We start from the raw sequence: 7,741 nt of genomic DNA, 5'->3' as shown, positions 1-7,741 counted from the left end.
ATCCTCTGATATAATGTTATAATTTCAAATTATAAGAATTAAAGAATCATGACTGGATATTTATCGCAGTATAAATTGTTATATAGTCATTCGCAATGTAAGCATACCGTCCTCCGAGCATTATTTACTTTGTGAATGATTAGTCAAAATTTGCACAACGAGAAAAACCTGGCCATGATAATTTAATCCTATAGTACTTTCGATTTGGGGCCCTGAGTGGCCGAGTGGTCTAAAGCGCTCTCCGTTACGGATCACTGCCATCTCACCTCTTTCTGCGTGGGTTCGAGTCTAGGATTTGGCCAATGTGGGTATGTGAGAAAGCTTGCCAGTAGCTTCTCGTGGGTCGGTGGTTCTTTCCGAGGTTATCTCTGGTTCTTCCTCCACCAATAATACTGGCAGCCATGTATAGCCTATCGTGTGCTGAGAAATGGCGTTAAACCCAAAACAACAACAACTTTCGATTTAATTGTAAGATATGACACTGATGCCACCATCATAATTCATAACACCACATATCATGTGTGTATTTCAAGCCTATATGAGAAAAGAAGCAAATTTTAGTGTCGCCTCTCGAAGCGACGTATCATCTGTCTTTCTCTCTCCCCCTCTCTCTCTCTCTCCATCTCTCCACACACACACACACACACACACACACACAGACACAGACACACAGACATACACACACATAGATCTGACAAGAATAAGGTGAAAAAGGAAACTACACTGTAAACATTTTTTTAATTTTCTAACCACAATTTAGTACATGACAGACCGTAAATGGATGGATAATAAAATAAGTGTATTAGGTGATATATGATTATAATTAGTTGCGTTGCCTGTGTGTGTGTGTGTGTGTGTGCGCGCGCGCACGCACGACAGTGAACGCTTACATTTGTTTATATGGTTATTTCCTTTGTAAAAATATTTTGAGGAGTCAAAGAACAGTTTACCATATTTGTTACTGAACACCGTGTATATGTTTACGGTGTGCCACAGACAATTTCTCCATATTAAATGCCTTACTCATATCTTCAAAATGCCCATATTACAGACTGTTTGTTTTCAGAGTGTGATTATTTTTTATTATCCTATTTGCAGTGGAGGTCTGATTATATCTAGCGTATATATAGTGTTATGATATGCATTACTAATAAAATTCCTGATACTCTTTGTTTGGCTGCATGGATACGTTTACTACAAACCAGGACGTTTGGAACGGACTCCTTGGAACATGAATATCACGCAACAACCAGATAGGAAGATATTATAGATAAGGGATGGTGTGCTAGTTAGAATGGAGTGCAATCTCATTTTGTATACTATGTTTCATAGGGATCTTTCACATTTGATTTGAATCGCAGATCTAAAGGTGACAAACTAGAGTGCCGCGAGAGATTTGCAGGTGTGCCGTGTTTTTTTTTTTATAAAACAAATATTAAAAATTGCTAGCGTTTTGAAACCTTGAACATCTCGAAAAATTAAATGGTAAATCAATTTTGCAAAAGTTAAAAAACGTAACATAATAACGCAATCTCTGTCAGTCTGTCATTTATTGGTTCCTTTCGTAACGCGAGACTTGTGCGAGATCTCATCCCCAAAATTCTGGACACACTGAGAGACCTATAATCGGCACCGCAGCATTACTTCCCATCACATGCAAGTGATGAATATGGATGGGTGATCAATCCTTTCGGAAACAACGAAACTACAAATATTACAACCGAAGAAGAAGAACAGCTCATTTATTTAAAAAACGATATATTTTTTCAGTCAACATTTCCAATCAAGAAGTCATACCCTGCAATCAGTTCAACAGCAATCAAAGTAATTCTGCCATTTGTGTCTTCGTGGTTTTGTGAGTTTGGATTTTCAACATTGACTAAAATCAAATCGAAAGAGATAGAGACAGACTTCTTAAAATCGACGATGAAATGCGCTTGTCTTTAGAGCCTCGCTTCAATCTGATTTGCTCTCGAAAGCAGGCACATCCTTCACATTAAATTTAAAATTAAATATATATGTAAAACAAATAAGTTCTTCACCACAAAAACTGTTAAATCTTTTCAGGTCTGCCGTGAAATTTTTAGATCTTTCTGGTGCGCCGCAGAACTAAATTGTTTGAGAAACACTGCTTTAGAGTCACGAATATGGCATTTATGTGACAGCTCTTGTCACGAATATGGCATTTATGTGACAGCTCTTGTTACGAATATGGCATTTATGTGACAGCTCTTGTCACGAACATGGCATTTATGTGACAGCTCTTGTCACGAATATGGCATTTATGTGACAGCTCTTGTAACGCGTATGGCATTTATGTGACAGCTCTTGTAACGCGTTACAAATCTCCATCGTTATATACGTCTCAATCTTCATTCCTTTTCTTTCTTTTTGTTTAGGTCCTATGTTTGAGAAATTCTAAGCGTGTTTTGATATGTGTCATATGAATGTAAACTGTTCTCTTCAAGTCTAAGAGAAAAGCAAAACATATACCAACAAGTAATTGCTAAAGCAGCTATGCTGTATAATTTGTACTTAAAGAGAGTTTCGGTTTGGTACGTTGTTTGACATGTACAGTTTAATTTGATTAGTTCTTTTCATCCAATTCTGATTAAATATTTTGAATGTTTTTTCAGTTGTATCTCTTTGTATCTTTAGGACGTTCATACTCATTAATATTTTCACCACCAACATCAACAAAAGTTTTGATGTTTTCAATAGTGAGGATTATATAACTGATAAAAAAACACAGAGATGAAGAAATAATTGGATATTTTTAAAACAGACTCTGTAAGAACACCTTTTCCCCAAAATATTGATCTGCGTCATTTCCTATGGCAAACTGGAACTGATCGTTGCTAGTGAAAAATAAAATGTAGCAGGCAATGCTTGAATGCAAAACGAAGATAGGATTTGCGGAAACCGATAGTTTACTTTTTGACATCAGAATAACACAAACAAATTCAATCATGAAAAATAATTAAAACTGACTGGAACTGTAACCTTTGAAATATGTATATGTTTGTGTCATTCTGCGTTAATGGAAGAAAACCCATACGAGTTATGCAGTAACGGATAATACACGTAATTAAGATACAACGCATCAGATGGGTCCTCATTCTATGAATGACTATTATGATATTTTGGAAGAACCATCTAAAATAATTTTTTCATCACGCATTTTATATTTTATATTTGTTGATTATTTCAAACATGACATGCATTTAGTTTCTAGATTTAATCATAAAAAAATATGTGTGTCCTGATTTTAGCCAAATAACCTTAATTTCAGAGTCTAAAAATAGCAGCAGGGGGGGCGAATCGGACATTTTGTCCAATCGTTATTTGGTTTAATTAATACTTTCCGCACTCAGCGGATCCGGTGTCGTCAGCGCCTGGTAAAAAAAAAACGACGACGTTATCGTTGTCATCGTCGAGGGGGCCAAATTGACAATTGTTCGGAACGTCATTTGGTTTAATTAATATCTTCTGCGCGCCGATCCTAGCGTCGTCAGCGTCCGGTAAAAAAGCGCGACGACCGCGTCGATGTCATCGCCCCCCCTGCTGCTTACAATTTAACCGAATATTTGGTCAAGTCCGATACGATATCGTGTCCGAGGATCATGTAAATTTATCGTTACGAATCCATGTGGGGTCGACTGAGCATGACTAAAAAAGTTTCGAAAAACATTAAAGTCCATGTCACCGCCGCACCATGTCTGCCAAATATTTCGTAGCGTGTGTGTATCAACGCCGTTGAATACAGCAAGAATATTACAGTTGTCTCTAATTACTTTTCGAATCTGAGTGTATCGTTGAGTGACATATATCACGTCAGCGTTTTTATGCCTGCCTCTGGAAAATATCCTAGCTGGGTTTTTTTGATTGTCTAACATAACATCATCGTACACGACTAGATTGTTAACGTCGCCATCAATATCATCAATACCCGGTGCATCATTGATATCTGTAATAAACTCAATAACATTTTTTTCAGCGATCGCTGATGCATTCTCGTTGAAATCTTTCAACACCTCGTAGCATCGTTGATCATCTACGCTAGGGGCGATTAAATACAATTTATCCCATTTCATCCATCTCATTATTAAATTGAGTAACAATTGCGTCTTGCCGGATCCAGATGGTCCGATGATAATCATCCGGATCGAGTTTGGTAACGCTGCAACATGCTTAACTGGTTCTCTTGTTTTAGTCGCTGAAAAGTCAATTATATTCATGTCTCTATACATAAATTATGGATCTATATTGTGTAAAGTGTAGAGTGCGTACTGGCACAAATGATATGACAACCGTTACAACAAGAAATAACAGATCGGCGCTTACTGGCAAGTGTGTACAATGCGGTATAAAGAAATTTAGATTTATTTCTATTAGACCCGGAAATGTTTTAAAAAAAAGCGAGGAGGTGATATTGCAGCCAAGTTATCAAAACTCCCCGGAACCCCGTGGGCAAAGTATCCAGGACAAAAACACCTCCCAGGATATAGCTACTGTGGCCCCGGAACGCGATTAGATATCAGACTCGATGATCAAAATCAACCCCGGCCCGGTGAGTATCCAATAAACGCTATCGATAAGGCGTGTCATGCTCATGATGTTGCTTACAAAAGTAGCGATCTGCAACAGCGTCATATCGCGGACGTAAAATTAATTCACGCGCTAAATGCTATTCCTGATAAATCATTCAAAGAAAAATTGGCCTCATGGTTGGTAAAATCGGCTATGAAAGGTAAATTAATGATTGGAAGCGGAGCTTCTCGCGCTGGTAATTGAAAACGCTAGCGTTTATAATAACAACATGGAATCCATCTATTATTCTCCAAGAGGATACTGGAAGGGGAAGGCCGCAATTGGTAAGCTTGCAAGCGCTGCAAAAGTAACGAGGGCCACTGCGGCTAATTGGTTATCCAAACAGGCTATATGGCAAATCTATCTACCACCGCCTAAACAAATCAACTTCTCGCGCTTTGATGTCAGCGTACCTAATGAAGTTCATCAGGCTGATATACTATTTCTGCCGCATGACAACGGTTACGAATACGCGCTAACCGTAGTTGATGTTGCGAGTCGATACAAACAAGCGGAACCGTTAAAAACAAAGTCAGCAACTGAAGTAGCCGATGCGTTTGAGCGGATTTATCGAAGAGGTCCTCTGCGCTGGCCAAATCTATTACAAGTTGATCCTGGTAGTGAATTTCGCGGCGCTGTTTTATCAACGCTGAAACATCATAGCGTCGCGATACGACGAGGTCATACTGCGCTACATCGTGATCAGGCAATTGTTGAACGATTCAATCGGACTGTTGCTGAACGGTTATTTGGATATCAATACGCGAAGGAATTCATCCAAGAAAAACGATCTCGTGAATGGGTCAAAAGGTTGCCAGGCGTAATTGCCGCGTTAAATAACGAGATTACCCGAGCAATCAACATGAAGCCCAGCGACGCGATTAAAGAAAAGTATATACCCGGAAGATCAAAAATAGATAGCGTTTCCAAGCCGATTCTCGGCGATGTCACTGTTAGATATCTGTATGAACCAGGAGAGCTTGAAGGCGGTAAAAAAAGAGCTACTGATCCTATCTGGAGTGTTACCACACATAACATATCAACGATAACACGATCAACTGGTAGACCACCGATCTATAGACTGGATCCAACTGCCCCACAGCGGGGGTTTACACGCGAGCAACTACAAGTGATACCTGACGATACTCAATTACCCCCGCGTGGTCTTAACTAGCGCCGTTGCGTCTATTGCACTCAAGACAGGTCAATCTCACATTGTTTTTGACATGACCGAGACTGTTATCGATCCTGTCCACGGTGAATTGGCGAGCGTCTTTATCCGAATAACGCCAACTCATTATACAATTGCAACTCGCGCAGTGATTATTCTGTTGTTGTCGTAACGCAATTATTAATTCGGCATCAATATCAAAACGCCGTTGTTTTTTTTATCCTGTTGGCGGTAACCCGAGAGTTTTCTATCAATGACGCTTGCATCGATGATGTCGTTGGTGACTTCGTCGGTGGCTTCGTCAATAACGATTCTTCGAAGCTGATTTATCCTCCGTACTCGGGACACCGCAAGATAGACTAGATTTGACCATTCGATGCGATTATCAATTATCCAAACAATTGTGTCCGTGATGGTTAGTCCCTGCGAGGAATGTATTGTCGTTGCGTATCCTAGCGTCCACGGGGATTTATCAGCACGTAGCGCGTCCTCGACGACGCTGATATCAACGAGCACGATATCATTCAGCACGAGAATTTGTTTTTTGTCCCTGACGCTGTCGGGGCCGGGATTTCAACTTCAATGTTCTGCCGCCGTGTGTCCGCGGGTCTATAACATAACGGCACTGGGCGCGTTGGAAACTTTTCCTTATGCAACGCAAACAACTTCCGCTGAAGTGTGTCTCTGACTATCTTTCTACTCGCTACAATCAAATCGTTTGGTCTCCATGTTTCCCAGAATTCATTTAACGGCGTTTCCGGAATTACCTCGCGGATTATTTCACACTGAACTCTATCCGGCTGTAATCTGATTAATTTTTTAACCTCGCGCAGTTGTTCATCAAGTGCCCGGTAATCAGTATCGGTTTCTTCATAATAGTCCACAAAACCCTTTAACCAATCATGTGGGCCCTCGCCGACAAATGGTGGTGGTTGGCCATGGTCGCCACACATGATCACCGCTGTATTCGCGAGCAGCAACCAATCAAGAAACATTTGTAAAACATCTAACGAAACAGTACATATTTCATCCCAGATGATAACCTCAGGAATAAATTTTTCGCCCATTCGATCAGGAGTCCACTCACCGCCGCTGTATCGAAAAAAGCTGTGATAAGTAACGGCGTCAACATTTCGTTGTTTTATCTCTCGCGCTAGTCTATGGGTCGGTGTAAGCACGATTATACTTGCCCGCGTTCGAAATAATTCAATTGCCCGAGTCGTCTTTCCTGACCCGCCACAGCCGCTTAAATAAACTGTTTTGTGTCTACAAATTGGATCAGAACACGGTGGTGCATTAGACCATTCTGACAATTTATCACCGCGTAGGTAATTGTTTTCAACGGTGACATCTGCTGACGGGGAATAATCGCGTCGTATTTCATTTTTAATTCTCCATGTACCCCAACTCTCGTCCGGACTAGTAAACCCGGCTACGTTTTCCTTGTACTTTACGTCAACATAAAACGAATCAACGGCTACTCTAACCGCGGTGTCGGGAAATTTATTTATCATCGAGAATAAATTTATGCAAGCATAACCCAGCATAGACGCCCTCAAATGCGGGTATGCTGGGCTGTCTCGATCGCTGTAGGTAACAACTGTACCCAACCTTGTTCCATTGGACAAGAAAGCTGTTTCGCAGTTCACGTATCTATTTTTCGCCACTGCGTCCTTGATTACGAAATCATATTCTGCGTCATCTATAATCAGCCGTGAGCAATATCGTTTGTAGTCGCAGTTTTTTCCACCTTGTGTGAACTTACCAATTATTCTTCTACCGAGATCTTTTGCCTCGCGTTTTCGTTGGTTGAATATCCTCCTGGACCATTCGACGATATATTCCTCGTCGGCATCAATGTGTTTTCTGGACTCGTCAATTATGCTATCTAGACGCTCCGGTTCTGGTAACCAGACTTCAGTCTGCGCTCGGTATGATATAATCGCGTCACTGACAATCAACGAAATTAGTATTTTACAA

Source organism: Sinohyriopsis cumingii, chromosome 10, assembly GCF_028554795.1.
Source record: "Sinohyriopsis cumingii isolate HCF-2022 chromosome 10, ASM2855479v2, whole genome shotgun sequence".
Lineage (NCBI taxonomy): Eukaryota > Metazoa > Mollusca > Bivalvia > Unionida > Unionidae > Sinohyriopsis > Sinohyriopsis cumingii.
This window is presented reverse-complemented; position numbering follows the sequence as displayed.